The sequence below is a fragment of the Schistocerca cancellata genome, chromosome 5, assembly GCF_023864275.1.
Source record: "Schistocerca cancellata isolate TAMUIC-IGC-003103 chromosome 5, iqSchCanc2.1, whole genome shotgun sequence".
NCBI classification, from domain to species: Eukaryota; Metazoa; Arthropoda; class Insecta; order Orthoptera; family Acrididae; genus Schistocerca; species Schistocerca cancellata.
The window spans coordinates 17,457,531-17,472,129 of record NC_064630.1 but is presented as its reverse complement, the minus strand read 5'-3'; positions in this window follow the sequence as shown (position 1 = coordinate 17,472,129).

Genomic DNA, 14,599 nt, shown 5'->3' with positions numbered 1-14,599 from the left:
CTCGAGAGCACCGAATTTGTTTGTAACACTTAATATGTTCGCACTTTTAATTTTGTTTCGCACAACATTCCATGGAACACTGTTTTTAGGTCGGCGCCATGTGTCTTTGTTTACATCCGAAATGCTCACAAGGCTGCTGGTTTTCGGACACATTTGCGTCTCTAGATTCGCACATTTTTCACTCAGCGCGTTATATTTCGTTTTTAAAGTGTCTAGTTCACTTTGGAGTCCTTTTATTAACGCGTCTTTGTCCCGTAAAACTTTATTAATATCTCGTTGGCACGTTTCCGTAATGCACTCCTGACATGTCCACACGAAATCATTTGTTACAAATTTTACAGATACCTTTGAGCACTTCTCATGGAACCAAAAGTTACACATTGAGCACCGAATGCCTTTCACTACTCTTTTTATGCACAGTTTACACTTGTTACCAGTATTAAGTTCATTTTTCTCACGATCGTTCTTACTTACAACTTCAACTATTTCTGTTATCAAAATCTCTATCCCAGTTTATATCTCTCTCATTCCCAGTGCAATCTCATCTCATTTCACCATTTGGTGTTTTATTTCTAAAATTCCCATATACTCTCCTCCTCCATTATTCTATGTTTCATTCCTGAAGTTACCACAGTTTCTCCCCCCATAGTTACCTCCACTGAAAGTTTGTTTCCCTATGTTGACTGTTTCCATAATTCAAATGTTGTCTTTTATCGCTTTCCAATGCTCTTGTCTAGTTTGACAATGTATTTTAGCAATTAATTAATAGAATCAAAAGGCCCATGAACTAACTGCCATTCCAGTCTTCCAGGTACTCTTCTCTTAACCCTTTCAGGTACATAAGAAAACTAAAGTGCTAGTGATTAAAATTTTTGTATCTCTGTGGTAACTGGAGGTTTTATAAACAAAATATGCTATTATTTCAAACATTTTTATTTATACTGCTAAAAAAAAAAGCTGGGACGTATTTGTCCCTGTGCTCCTTAAAGGACCGTTACAGAACACATTACACTTAATGCATCGAAAAATTACAGAGGCTGTGTATATGTTGTCTACTTGATGTGAAATTCTGCAAAACAGTTTCCGCTTGAAGTTAAGCATAAATTAACATCACACTGTTCACAAATATTGTAAGTGTGATTTTCAACACACTTTGAAACACAATGAACACATCTCTTTCTTACATCTGATTTTATCATTCAGTGCTCTGTACTCTTTGAATTGCAACTGGTCTGCAACCTTCTTGATGTTTTCACTATTGTTGATAAATTCCTTTGTTGACTTGAATAATTTCCAATTCGATTTCTCGCAATGCATCGTCTGAACTCTAGGGATAATAGTGTTGATTTGAATCCTGATTCTTCTGCCAATTTTGAATATATTATATAATTACAATTTCAAATCAATTTTATGATAAATCTTCTGTTATTTTTATGCAATACTTCTATCTATGAAAAATATGAGAATAATTTTGGTTTCTAGGTAACAAAAAATCATTTCCATGGGATTTTGTCATAAATTTAATGCAAGTATTGTATTCAATGATAAGACAGAGACATAGGACAACTGACCAATTCCATTGCAATAGCCCCTGTGGTAGGTGGGTTGTATAGGGGTTTGTAGAACCAAAACCTACCACTTAATTGATTGAATACTCTTATTGTTGCTAGAAATAGATACACAAAGTGACACATTGAAAATCCACAGTCACTTGATTTGACAACATGGCAAACACTCCAATTAACAATTTTTCAAGGAAGTTAGTTCAAAGATGAGTCGGTCAAATGCTTACGATCAATAACCACCACAGAGCCCCGCACCGGTAGTGCAGAGCACGGCATAATCGGTGAGGTATCCAGATCTGTGAGGGGGGGACAGATAGGCAAGGGTAAGGTATAGTCCCTATGCCAGAGAGGAGGCTGAAGCTGACGACCTGCTCTGGACATGGGGAGGGGGGGGGGGGAAGGGGAGAGGGGGAGGGAAAGGGGGGGGGGAGAACAGACAGTGATGTTGAGGAAGAGGGGCACATGGGGATGGTGACAGTGAGGATACCAGCCATGTCAATGAATGATGTAATGCTATCGACATTGGCTTCATTAGGAAGGGAGAGGTGGCTGAGCAGTGTAACAGAGGGATGTGAATCGTCGAGAGAGAGGGGAGGATGAAAAGGGAACCCTCATGGACCTGGACTGCTAGATCGTCAGCTGTATACATGGAGATGCCGACCGTGATGTAGATGCTTGATGGAGGAGCTGGCGAAAGGTGAATTGCTCGAGATGGTGCAGGTGAGACACAATCACTCGACCTAAAGGGGGGTGTAGCTGTGTTGTGCTGAGGGGAGAAATGTCGCATGGGACACTATGACCTGAGTTGGAACACTCGCTCAGAGTGTGGGCGTCACACGGCACATCACTTAGAACACTGTTGTCACTCGGGTGAGTACACTCGACTGGAGTGGTGAAGTCACACAGAATAACGGATGCTTCTTCTGAAATGGTCCATGCTGACTTTAAACGGTTCACAGACACGGTGTGTGGTTGTCCATTGATGGAGATTTGGAACATGTTTTGGGAGCGTGACAGTACCTTGTAAGGTCCTGTGTAGGGAGGTTGTAAAGCGGCTCACACAGTGTCATCCCGGAGCATTACATGCTTGCATTGAGCCAAGTCTTTGTGTACGGAAACGTGTGGAACTGTGTGTGAACACGGAGGGGGTACACGGATGCATGAAATACACATGCAAACATGCTTGACCAAGTTGGGGAGCTCATCCGATGAAAGTGGGTGTGAATCCTTGATGAACTCACAAGAAAGAACAAGGGGCTCGCCATAGAGCACTTTCGCTAATGATGCTTGCAGGTCCTCTTTGAAGGCTGATCGCACACCTAAAACCAACCAGGGAAGGGCCTCTGACCACTGTTCCGCATGGCACATGAGGGCCACTTTTAATGTTCTGTGCCAGCGTTCAACTAAACCATTAGCTTGTGGATGATAAGCGGTTGTATGGAATTTATTGACACATCATAGTTGGCAAAGACTGGCGAAAGGACGGACTCAAACTGCCGGCCCTGGTCTGTAGTAATCACGGATGGACAGCTGAAGTGGGCAAGCCATGTTTGGACAAAGGCGCGAGCCACCGAGCCAGCTGAAATATCAATAAGTGGTACAGCTTCCACCCATCTGCTGGTACGGTCGATCATAGACAAAATGTATCTGTAGCCCTCAGAAGGGGGGAGGGGACCGACGATGTCAAGATGGACATGGCAGAAGCGACCCTTAGGAACATCGAACTGTTCGACATACACTCTGTGACGACGTTGTCTGCACCTTTTATATAGCAGACGTAGATCATGTACTGACATATGAGATCCATATGTTGGACCCTAGGTGATTGGAGGTCGGTAGCAGGATTACGAATGTCAGCTGCAAGTGGACGGTGATCAGTGAAAATAGTGACCTTGCAACCTTTGATATCTTTGCAAAAGTGTCTGACAGCTTTGTAAACAGCCAGTAACTCTATAAAAAATGCGGACATTTTGCGTTAAGAAGCGGACAGATTTTTAGAGAAGAGTGGTTGAGAGGTATCACCAACATTTTGCTGACACACGGCACTGATACAGGCGTCACTTACATCCGTAGTAATAGAGATGCGTGCATTGGCAAGTGGGTGCGCGAGTGTAACCACATTGGTCAGGGTGGACTTGAGACTGTTGAACGTGTGTGTCATATCCTCGGACCAAACTACTTTGCATGTGCCAAAAGTGTTCTTGCCTGCCAATGCGTCTGTGAGAGGTGCCTAGAGTGAAGCTGTGAGTAGGATTTGTCGGCGGAAAAAGTTCACCATTCCTAAGAAATGACGGAGGTCACGGTACGTTTCCGGAAGTGGAAGTTCGTTAATAATGGCAACATGCTCGGATGTAGGCCACATGCTGTTGGGGGTCACCTCATGACCCAGAAACGTCATCGAGAGCAGCGGAGCTGGTTTTTATCTTTGTTAATCACAATGCCATTGTCTGAGAGAATTTGTAGCACATGTGACAAATGTTCTTCATGTTCTGTTTCGGACGCTGAGAAAACAAGGACGTCATCAAGATATGCATAGCAAAAAGGCAGTGGAAGAGGGAGTGAGTCAATGAAGCATTGCCAGGTCTGCGCAGCGTTTTTGAGGCCATACGGCATGGTACAGTATTCATAGAGGCCGAAGGGGGTGATAATAGCCGTTTTTGGAATGTCATCAATGTGCATAGGGATCTGATGGTACACTTTTTTACAGTCAATAACGCTGAAAACGTGTGCACCGTGTAGTTGTAGTTGTTGTGCAAAGTCCTGAATATGCGGAATCGGATAATTGTCAATGATGGGGATGGTGCATGCATTTAATTTGTGGTAATCTCCACATAAGCAGTACGAACCTGGTAAAGTTTGTGGGCTGACAGGCACCTGGCTTTGTGACAAATTGGCGGGCCTCCGGTAGTATTCAGTCTGTGGCACGTGCCGTTCGAAATGACCGTGATGTGGCGGTGTTGGGCAGATGTCGAATCACTTGTGGCCCTGACAGTTGAAGAGTCACTGACCTGTGGTGGCGGCTGTGGGAGCCGTGTAGTCGGCATCATAACAGGAGCTGCGTGGGCATGGTCGGTGGAGGCCTTTGTGCGAAGTGCCATCGCAGGAAGAGATATACGGGTAGTAGCTGTGACCTGTGATGAGGTGGGGTCATGTGTTGGCTCGACATGAGCAGGTCACTCAACATGAGAGCGAGGAAATAACTCGAGCTGGAGTACATCAGTAGAGTCCGCGACCGTGTGGAGACGTGCGTGAGGTTGTCAGTGTGAGTGACTGCAGATGACAGGAGAGCGTTCTTAGATGAGAGGTTGGCGATCATGCTACGTGTGCGCCAACTCACGTGATGCATCCACAATCAATTGTCATAGTCTGCTGTTGTCATTATGAATAGCATTTATTTTCCGACATTGGCGGTTGACTTTGGCAAAGGAGGAGATGTGTTGAGCTGACAGGTTGGAGCAATCGGCAGAAGCGTGAAGGCAGTTTTAGCATGTGGCGCAAAGGAGCCAGGGATTTGTGTGCCGGAAGCGTGGTGCACCAGTGCTGCAGACTGTAGGTCTGGAGAAAGTCCATAATGTCGGAGTAAGTCAGTACCGAGCAGCGGCTTGTCGATACCCGTGACATGAAGCGTCCATGAGAACAGCATGTTCAGTGCTAGCTGAAGCTGAATCTCGACTGTTCCGTGAAGGCTGATATTGGAATTATTCGCCGTGTGGAGAGTGGAAACGGTAGGTAGCAAGCTCAACGGAGCAAGTGTTTGTGGCAGAACGCTGGAGTGCACCTGTACCCACAAGAAAGTGGAGTTTGGAGCATTCGCCGAGAATGTACAGATGGCTGGGTGCACAGCTGTCATCATGTGTAGAATGTTTTGTGCGCTGGAGGCACCCTGAAGAGGCAGTGCGAGACAAGGCGCCTAAAGTGGCTTGTGCCTGTAGTTTTCCGCCATGCGCGGCGGTCGGCATTTGCAGGCGGCGGCGCCATGTGGTACGTGGAACCAGCACAGCTGATGAGTGGGAGGGGAAGCCGGGTAAGGAGTTCCCGCCTCCGTCACGGGGCTGCGCGGGGCGCCAGCGGTGTGAGTGCTAGCCGTGGTGGGGGCAGGCAGCGCTAGTAGTTTTCCCATGTGGCTCTCAAGTGGGGACGCCGTCGGCTCACGCGATGTTTGGAGTTCACGCGGCCGCTCCAGGGCGGCGCTGGTGAGGCACTGACACTTGCAGGTGTGCCACCCGTTGGCGCCGTGCGAACGTGGCTTGCAGGGTGAGGTGTCTGTGTGAATATAGCCGATGCATGCTGTCAGCGATCCGTAGGCACTGGTCCAAAGGTGCCGTCGAGAGGGCGAGCAGTTGCATTTGGATGTCACATGGTAACTTAACTGACCAAATGGCCCACAGGGTGGTGTCTGACAGGGTTTGCTGGTCGACCATTGAGCATAGTCGGTGCCACAGCTGAGACGGCGATCTTTCTTGAATTTGCTCGACATGGATGATATGCTGCAGTGCCTCATCCGTAGTGCATGCTAAACGTTCCACAATAATTGTCTTCACCGAAATATAGTGTGGCGGAGGTGGTGGTGAATTAATTATATCACCCACCAGCTCAAGCTCCTCGTGTAGATGAGTAATCAAACTGGAGTAACATGCATCATATGAGATAACACCATTAAGTTCAAACACATGCTCAACTAGAGCAAACCAAGTGACAGGATTGTCACGATTGAATGGTGGCAGTTTTAAGGGCTTCGACGACTGTGCGACTGGAGACAAGGCGGGGGCCCAGAAACTGGTGTCCGGCTCGGAGTGAGATGCGATGTCTGGCATGGCAGCTGAAGGTGTGAAGCGATGTGACACGGTTGGCACGGAAGACGCGTGGTGTGTTGCCAGCGCGGATGAAACAGCCGATGCTGTTGAAAACATGGAACGGTCCGAAATACGATCAGCGTATGCCGGGGTAGGCACGGCAGGAGCAGCCGGTGCTGCCGGAACAAACAAATGGGTGATCTGGTCGTATTGCATGGCCTGTGTGCTGTATGACGTAGGTAACACAGAATACACAGTACATGCTGCCTCTTCGATGGCTTGTTTCACGCGAACACTGTTGGGTGGCACTGTCACAACACAAGTGTCTGTCGTAAGCTGTGACTGTGGGGCGTAACAATTCATAAGAGATGCAAATGTAGGATGTGGCATAAACGGTACTTGTGCTGGAGCAGTTCGTGAGAATTCACTCGCACTCACACAGGACAGCAGAATCGTAGCCACACTCATGTTGTTGATTGCCCACATTGTTTATACACTGAGTTGTATCAGAAGCACAGGAAAAAACAGAAGTTCGGGGTCACCAGTGTGGTAGGTGGGTCGTTTAGGGGTTTGTAGAACCAAAACCTACCACTTAATCAATTGAATACTTTTATTGTTGCTAGAAATAGTTACACAAAGTGACACATTGAAAATCCACAGTCGCTTGATTTGACAACATGGCGAACACTCCAATTAACAATTTTTCAAGGAAGTTAGTTAACGATGAATCAGTCAATTGCTTGCAGTTGATAACCACCACACCCCACAAGAATTCTGTAAACATGAATGTGTGAACAAAATTCTGATACCAAAATAATGGAACTTCTACAACTCAAACTTCAAAAAATGGAAAATAATTGATTTTTTCTGAAAATTATAGGTATAGAATATGTATGAGTGTAGTAACAGCAGTGATACACAATTAATATAATCAACATACATTTGAACTGGCTCAATGAATAAAATTTGATTCTCATGAGTTCATTACCACAGTATACCTCCTAAATTCATATTCACAAAATTTTTAATTCAATTTCTAAGTTATTAGCAGTAGTACACAAGATAATAATTAAGTTTAAATCATGAGAATCATAATATTTACAGAGAAACAAATGCATAGACATTTCCATTAAGCCATGTAGCAATTAAAATAAACAAAATTGAAATACATAGAACAGTTTTCAAGCATCTTCATAAGTAATAAAACATTATTATTATTAGCACACATATTAACTAGATCAAATAGCATATGTGAAAAATTTCTAAACAAAAGTATCAAAAGCCATATATTACTTTGAAAATTAACTCAGAAGTCAAAATAATTTAACTTGTGGGAGCAGCAACATCACTCACCAGCAAGAGCAATGTTGTGGACTCTCTCTGATCGTTTACTGCACATTGTGCCTTTGTCATATCAGGATGTTCTGTGTATACTTGTGTCAATAAAATCATTATTACTCTATATACAGGTTTAGTGTTGTGTATTCAGTGCCCATCTGTATCAGAGTTTCTTTAAAGTAAATAGCTTTGCATTAACCATAGCATGTAAATTAACTCACACTAATTAATTATGCAGTAATTTTGCAGTAGAATAATACAGAATCAGTAAGAAAGATCATTGGCAAACATAAAAGTAAAATTTAAATAACATATGAAATTATCATTATTTTTCATTTCCTTCAGATATGAGATTTTTAGGCAGTGTCCCTCAATATAAAAATTGTTTATAGCAAAAAACTAGTTTCACAGAATTTTCATTCTTTCTGTAAAATATAGAAAATATACTTTCAAATATCTTTCTGCAGTTTATGTTTACACCTCCCACTTTTTACATAGTCAGACCTGTTTCACACATTTTGGTGGTATAGAACAGTAGTCAGTGACATTACCCCAACATAAAACTTTCATCAGAAAATGTGTTCTCAATTTACCACAGTAACTACATAATGAATTGTCAAGATATTTCTGAACATAAACACTACTCCTTGATATAAATGAACAGGATAATCCTCTGAATGCATTTCCCTACTACCTCACTGCTTACATATTTTACATCAACAGCATTATCTCCCAGGTAGCTAATTGTGCCTGGGATGCACACAAGGGTTTCTTAGATTAGGTGACTCTCAATCTAATCCAGATAACAATAGCTGTAGGAAACCCAGAAGTAAGATCAAAAGAAATACCCCCCACATGTGACAGTATTAAAATCCTAGTGTTTAACTGCTGATGCATTCACAACAAAGAGGCAGAGTTTGAAATGCTCCTGAAAAGCAGATAAGCTCACAAAATACTAAACAGTAAGTTGGCTGAAACATGCAACTGATAACCATGAGATTTTTGGGGAAAATTGAAGTGTACATTGAAAGAACAGCCTAATGGGATATTGGGTTTGTGTATTTGTCATATAGACAAAAAACTCAAATCCACTGAGATAGAAATTGAAGTTTCATGTGAGTTTGTTTGGGAAAAACTCAGTTTCAAGGATGGGCATAAGTTGGTGATTGGATCCTTCTCTGACTGACCAGACTCATCTCCTGATATAACCAAAAACTTAAGAGAAAACCTCAGTTTGCTTGTATGTAAGTTTGATGGAGACTTAAATCACGCCGGCCGGTGTGGCCGTGCGGTTCTAAGCGCGTCAGTTTGGAACCGCGTGACCGATACGGTCGCAGGTTCGAATCCTGCCTCGGGCATGGATGTGTGTGATGTCCTTAGGTTAGTTAGGTTTAAGTAGTTCTAAGTTCTAGGGGACTGATGACCTCAGTAGTTAAGTCCCATAGTGCTCAGAGCCAATTGAACCATTTGAACTTAAATCACTCAACAATCTCCTGGAAGATTACAGTTCTGTTAGTGATGCAAATACATCCTTTGAAACATTACTAAATTCCTTCTCTGAAAATGACCAAGAACAGATTATTCGGAACTGCACTCAAGATGGAAATATATTGGATCTAATGACAAAAAACAGACCTGACCTTTTGGAGGATGTCCCCATTCTAACTGGTATCAAGGACAAAAATACAGTTGTCACAACAATGATTACCAAAGGTTAACCAAAACAAGCATAAAAAAATCAGTAGTTTCATGTCTCAGTGAGGAACTTGAGACTTTCAGCATGAGGTAGCAGCATGTGGAGGAACTAAAGCTCAAGTTTAAAAGAATATTTGACCATATACTGGATTGATATGTACCCAGTACAACAGTTCATAATGGGAGGCACCCTCCATGGTATGCAGTCACTGTAAAGAAACTTCTAAAGATTTAGAGACTTCAGCATTAATAGGTGTAAAACAAAGTGTATGGCTGTACATATAGAGAGGTGTAGAATGAAATGTGTTTGGCCATCAGGAGACCAATGTGTGAGCCTTCAATGGCTACCATAGCAGAATACTGTCAAATGTTCTTTCACAAATATCTATAGTTAGGTACAGCCTGAAAAAAAGCTGCATAAATATTCAGTAGATGCTGATAAGTTGTCAAAGTGGTGCAAAGATTGACAACTTGCTTCAAATATTCAGAAATATAAAATCATGCACTTCACCATACAAAGAAATTTAGTATTCTGTGGATATAAATATCAATATCTGGGTGTAACACTTTAGAGATATGAAATGTAATGATCACATAGACTCAGTTGTGGGTAAGGCAGGTGGTGGACTTCAGTTTATTGGTAGAATACTGGGAAAAGTGTAATCAGTCTACAAAGGAGATTGCTTACAAATCACTTGTCTGATGCATTCTAAAATATTGCTCAAGTTTGTGGGACCTGTACCAAATACAACTAAATGGGGGATATTGAACATATATATAGAGAAGGGCAGCGCAAATGGCCACAGGTTTGTTTGACCCATGGGAGAGTGTTACAGAAATGCTGAAGAAACTGAACTGGCAGACTCTTGAAGATAGACATAAACTATCTGAACTAACAAAGTTTCAATAACTGGCTTTTAATTACGACTCTAGAAATATGCTATAACCACCTACGTCTTGCTCACTGAAGGATCATGAGGACAAGATCAGAATAATTACAGCATGCACAGAGACTTTCAAACAATCATTCTTCCCATTCTCCATACATGAATGAAATGGGAAGAAACCCTAATAATTGGTACCCTCTGCCATGCACTTCATGATGGTTTACAGAGTATAAATGTATATGTAGATATATCATTCTCAATAACATATCTCCCCTACCATGAATACTTCCTTTATATCTCACAAAGATCCTACTTCAGCGTAATGTTGCAATGTAATTCTCAGCTAAAGAGCTTAATATTAAACAAAATATCTTCATCATAGTGAGTCGTTATTCAGTTCATTATCAGTTGTAGTACATGGTCACAATATGTCAAAATGTTATCATCATCAATAAAGTTTACCTACAAAGTTACTTCCAGCTTTCATTTATTACAATTTACAAAGCTCGCCTTGTCTATGTGGTCTGATAAAGAGTTTTCTTTCTTAAATGTCATTCTTTGCAGACTGTCAATGGGGCAATTACTTAAAAGTTGTTGACATTCATCTCAAAAGCTTCTTCTGTTCATAATCAGCTTTTGAAAATATTCTACATCTCCCATAATAATTCAAATTCTGACTGTAAATGTACAATATGACAGCAGTGACTACTCAGTGTAACTCACTTTACAATAACTTTTGTCTAGAAAATATTTCCAAACAGATTCAAATTCCAAAAAATATATTATAGCAGATCCCCTGATATAGCCAAAGTAAGATTCCCATTACCCAAGACAGCCTAGAAATCAAAAAATACATGAAATAACACCATTTCTCCAAAACATCTTCATGTTAGTAAATGTATGACAAAAAATTCATCTCAATGTAGTATTGTATTTCTTAGACATATTCCAAAATTAATTAAGGTAGCATCATAATTATGGAAGTATTCCCAACTGAGCGACAGGGAGTATCCCAGTAACAGATTTAAAGTGGTTAATTGCACATATATTTTATTCACAAAATGCAATACAATAGAACATCCACAATATATCATAGCTTATAACTCCCTGACATATTTGACTAGGCCACAGATGATCTTCTCCTCACTCGCCAGTGGAGCTTGTCGCACCTCATGATGCCACAGAGCCACCCTGTCAGATTGCACAGCACTGAAGGGAAGGTGTGAGCTGCACTGTCATTTGGATGAACCAATGTGCACAGGTGTATGTGAGCAGTTGTGCCATGACCGGCTGAACTGCAGAGCACAGCTGTGCCATCTCTCGAAGTCATATCACGTTTGGTGCTGGTGCTGTATAGCTGGTAGGAAAACAGGTGGTGTGGAAGGCACCTGGTGTGTGTAGACAGGAGGGTGGAGAAGCAGTGGCAATGTGTCACCTGTGCAGCAGGATCTGCCACAGCTTGACACAAGGAGATAGGCAGCAGTTGTGATAGGACCCTAGGATAGGTGACGGGGAGGGCATTACGTGTTGAAAGGCAGGATGATATGGAGGCATATTCGAGGTCTCTGGGTAGTGTGTACATGTGGTAGAGGTGTGGGATGGATGTAACATCACCTGTCAAAGCAACTTCATTGTGGGCTCTGTGGCACAGATCATTACTGACAAATTTGATCGTGATGCTATCAGGGTTAAAGTCGCTGAGATTTAGCCTACAATGACAGATAGTACTGTGTCGGGGCTGGCCATTCACGCAATGGGTAGTATGCAGTCACCTTTGTTTGTGTTTGTGGAATTCAGGGTGATGTTATCCTGGAGAACCCGTGCTGGTTTCGGGCAGTTAATTTAAATGGTCATTGGTTTGTCACTGATCAGAATATCAAACATACATGTACCTCTCTTAAGAACTTTGAAGAGTCCTGTGTGTGGTGGCTCTAGTGCACATCAGACCATGTCATCCCGTAACACAATGTGTTCACAGCTGGAGAGTGCTTTTTGTATGGTCTCCCTGGGCACTGAATGCAGAGTCAGAGGTGGCATGTGGATATGTCTAATGTTGACTTTCATTCACTGAACAAGTGCCAAAAAATCCGTGTGCTTGGAGTCTTAAGTGGGTGAATGAATTCAGTGGAAAGCACCAGTGATTTACCATATGGTATTTTGATGAGGGACACTTATAGTTCCCCTTTGAAGGTGGTTCAGACACCAAGTTGCACTCACAAGAAAGCTTCAGTCCACCATCTGCTGTGGCACAATGAGCTACTTTGAGAGCCCTGTGCCACTGGTTGACTAACCTATTACTCTGACACTGACAGGCTTTAATGTGGTTACATTTGATTCCACCAAGATTCCAACTCTAACTTGTGGACTTGATTGGTAATTATTGTGTTTGGCATGCAGGAGCACACTGTCAGTGTTTCTAGAAAGGTGTATGGATTGGCATTTGCCATGATGTCTACTTCCACCCATTGGAAAGTTGTGTCTATCATTGACAGTAAATAGGTGAATCTATCTGATTCTGGCAGAAGGCCAATGAGATCAGCATCTTCATGCAGAAGTGGGCATTTGCAGTTTCAGATTAACCTAATGGTGGTTGTGCGTGTCATCTGACTTCACTGCTTTTTTCCGGTATGTGTGCCTGTGTCCAGGTGCAGCAGTCCACCTTGATGATGGGGCACACAAAGCATTCCATAATGAGGTGGTTGTGATTCTGACACCTGGGTGGAGTTGGTCAAAACTGCATGGCATTTTGTTTGTGTAACTAATGGCAAAATCCTGTTAAGGGACACATCACACAGGACTGGCATTTCAGTCTTGGAACAGTGTGTCGTTCAATTTGTAGGTTGCTTTATTGTTGCACATCAACTCCACAATGCAAGTGTCATTGCAGTGGTCAGTGCCATTGGCTCATCAGTGCCATTGACTCATCATAATTAGTCAGCAATGAGACTGTCAGCTTCATGCAGGTGTTGTATATCTGTAGTGTACTGGGTGATAAGGTCCAGGTGTCAGTAGCATCAGGTGTTGACATCCTTCAATAGATGCCACATCACATCAACTATGGTCTGTAAACACTAGAAAATTATGGCCTATGATATGTTCATGGAAGTATCTCACCACTTTGTAAAACGCAATCAGTTCTAAGATCAACTAGTTGACTTGAGAGGATATAAGTTTCCATGAGAAGAATTGGAAGGGCAGTGCCTCCCCAGCCACTAGTTGATCCTCAACTGTGCCAGTCAAGGTGTCGCTTGTGTTTTTGGTAATTGTGAGTTGTATGTTTTGAACAGAGTGGGCCAATGTGATCGTATGTGCAAGGCAATCGTTAGCAAGTTTGAAAGCATTTTTCATCTCTGACATCAACTCTTCCTGTTCCCATGCTTGTTAGATTTTGATATCACACTGGTGAGGGGTGACTGTAAAACCACAAATTTACTGGTGGTAAAAGTTCAGAGTTCTTAAGAATTGACAAATCTCAATAGTTCTGGGGCAGGGAAGCAGTCTGATAGTGTCAGCTTGGTCCAGGATTGGTCTGATCCCTGCAGAATGAACTATGGTCCTGAGGAAGGTAACTTCTGCTTTATGTAATTGAGATTAGTCCTTGTTGATCACCACATTTCTGTCGTTTAAGGGAGTGATAACTTGTTCAAGGTTTTGGCCACAGTTTTCAGGGATAGCTGAAAATGAGAATATTATCCAAATAGTCACAACAGAAACTGAATCCAAAAAGTATCCCATCAGTGAAGTATTGTTATCCCTGATTCAGTGGAGGCAGTTGCTATAGTGTTGTTCTCTGCAGGTGTGGTGCCACATGCAGCCTGCCAGTCATAGCCTGTGCTAGAGGTGGTGACATAACTGTTGGTCGTCCTTCACTCCACTCAGGGTGGTTCAGATTGGTGGTGGTGGGGGGGGGAGGGGGGGGGGGGGGGGAAGGGGGGCAGATGGCCAAGTGTACTGTGATGGTAGTGTGTCTTTGTGATTTATACAGTGCCTACATTGTAGTACCATGAACATTCTATCCACAAGAACCAAATGTTTTTCCAGAGGTTCAGTTTCACTTGATATCACTGCCAGTTGTAGTTGTGTCAGAAGTTTAATGATCCTGATCATCCAAAGGGCATCATGCAACATGAGGTTGTAGTCTAGACATTACCTGTACAAGTATGTCATCAGTAGCTGTGCCTCTGTTGAATCTGGCTGATAAGTTGATGGTGAGACAGTATGAGAGACGGATATAATGAAGGGCAGCTTCTGACAGAGATTCAGTGTGGGCTGTAATTATTGTATGGCTGCAAAACTTGGTAGATATTTTAATGTGTTAATA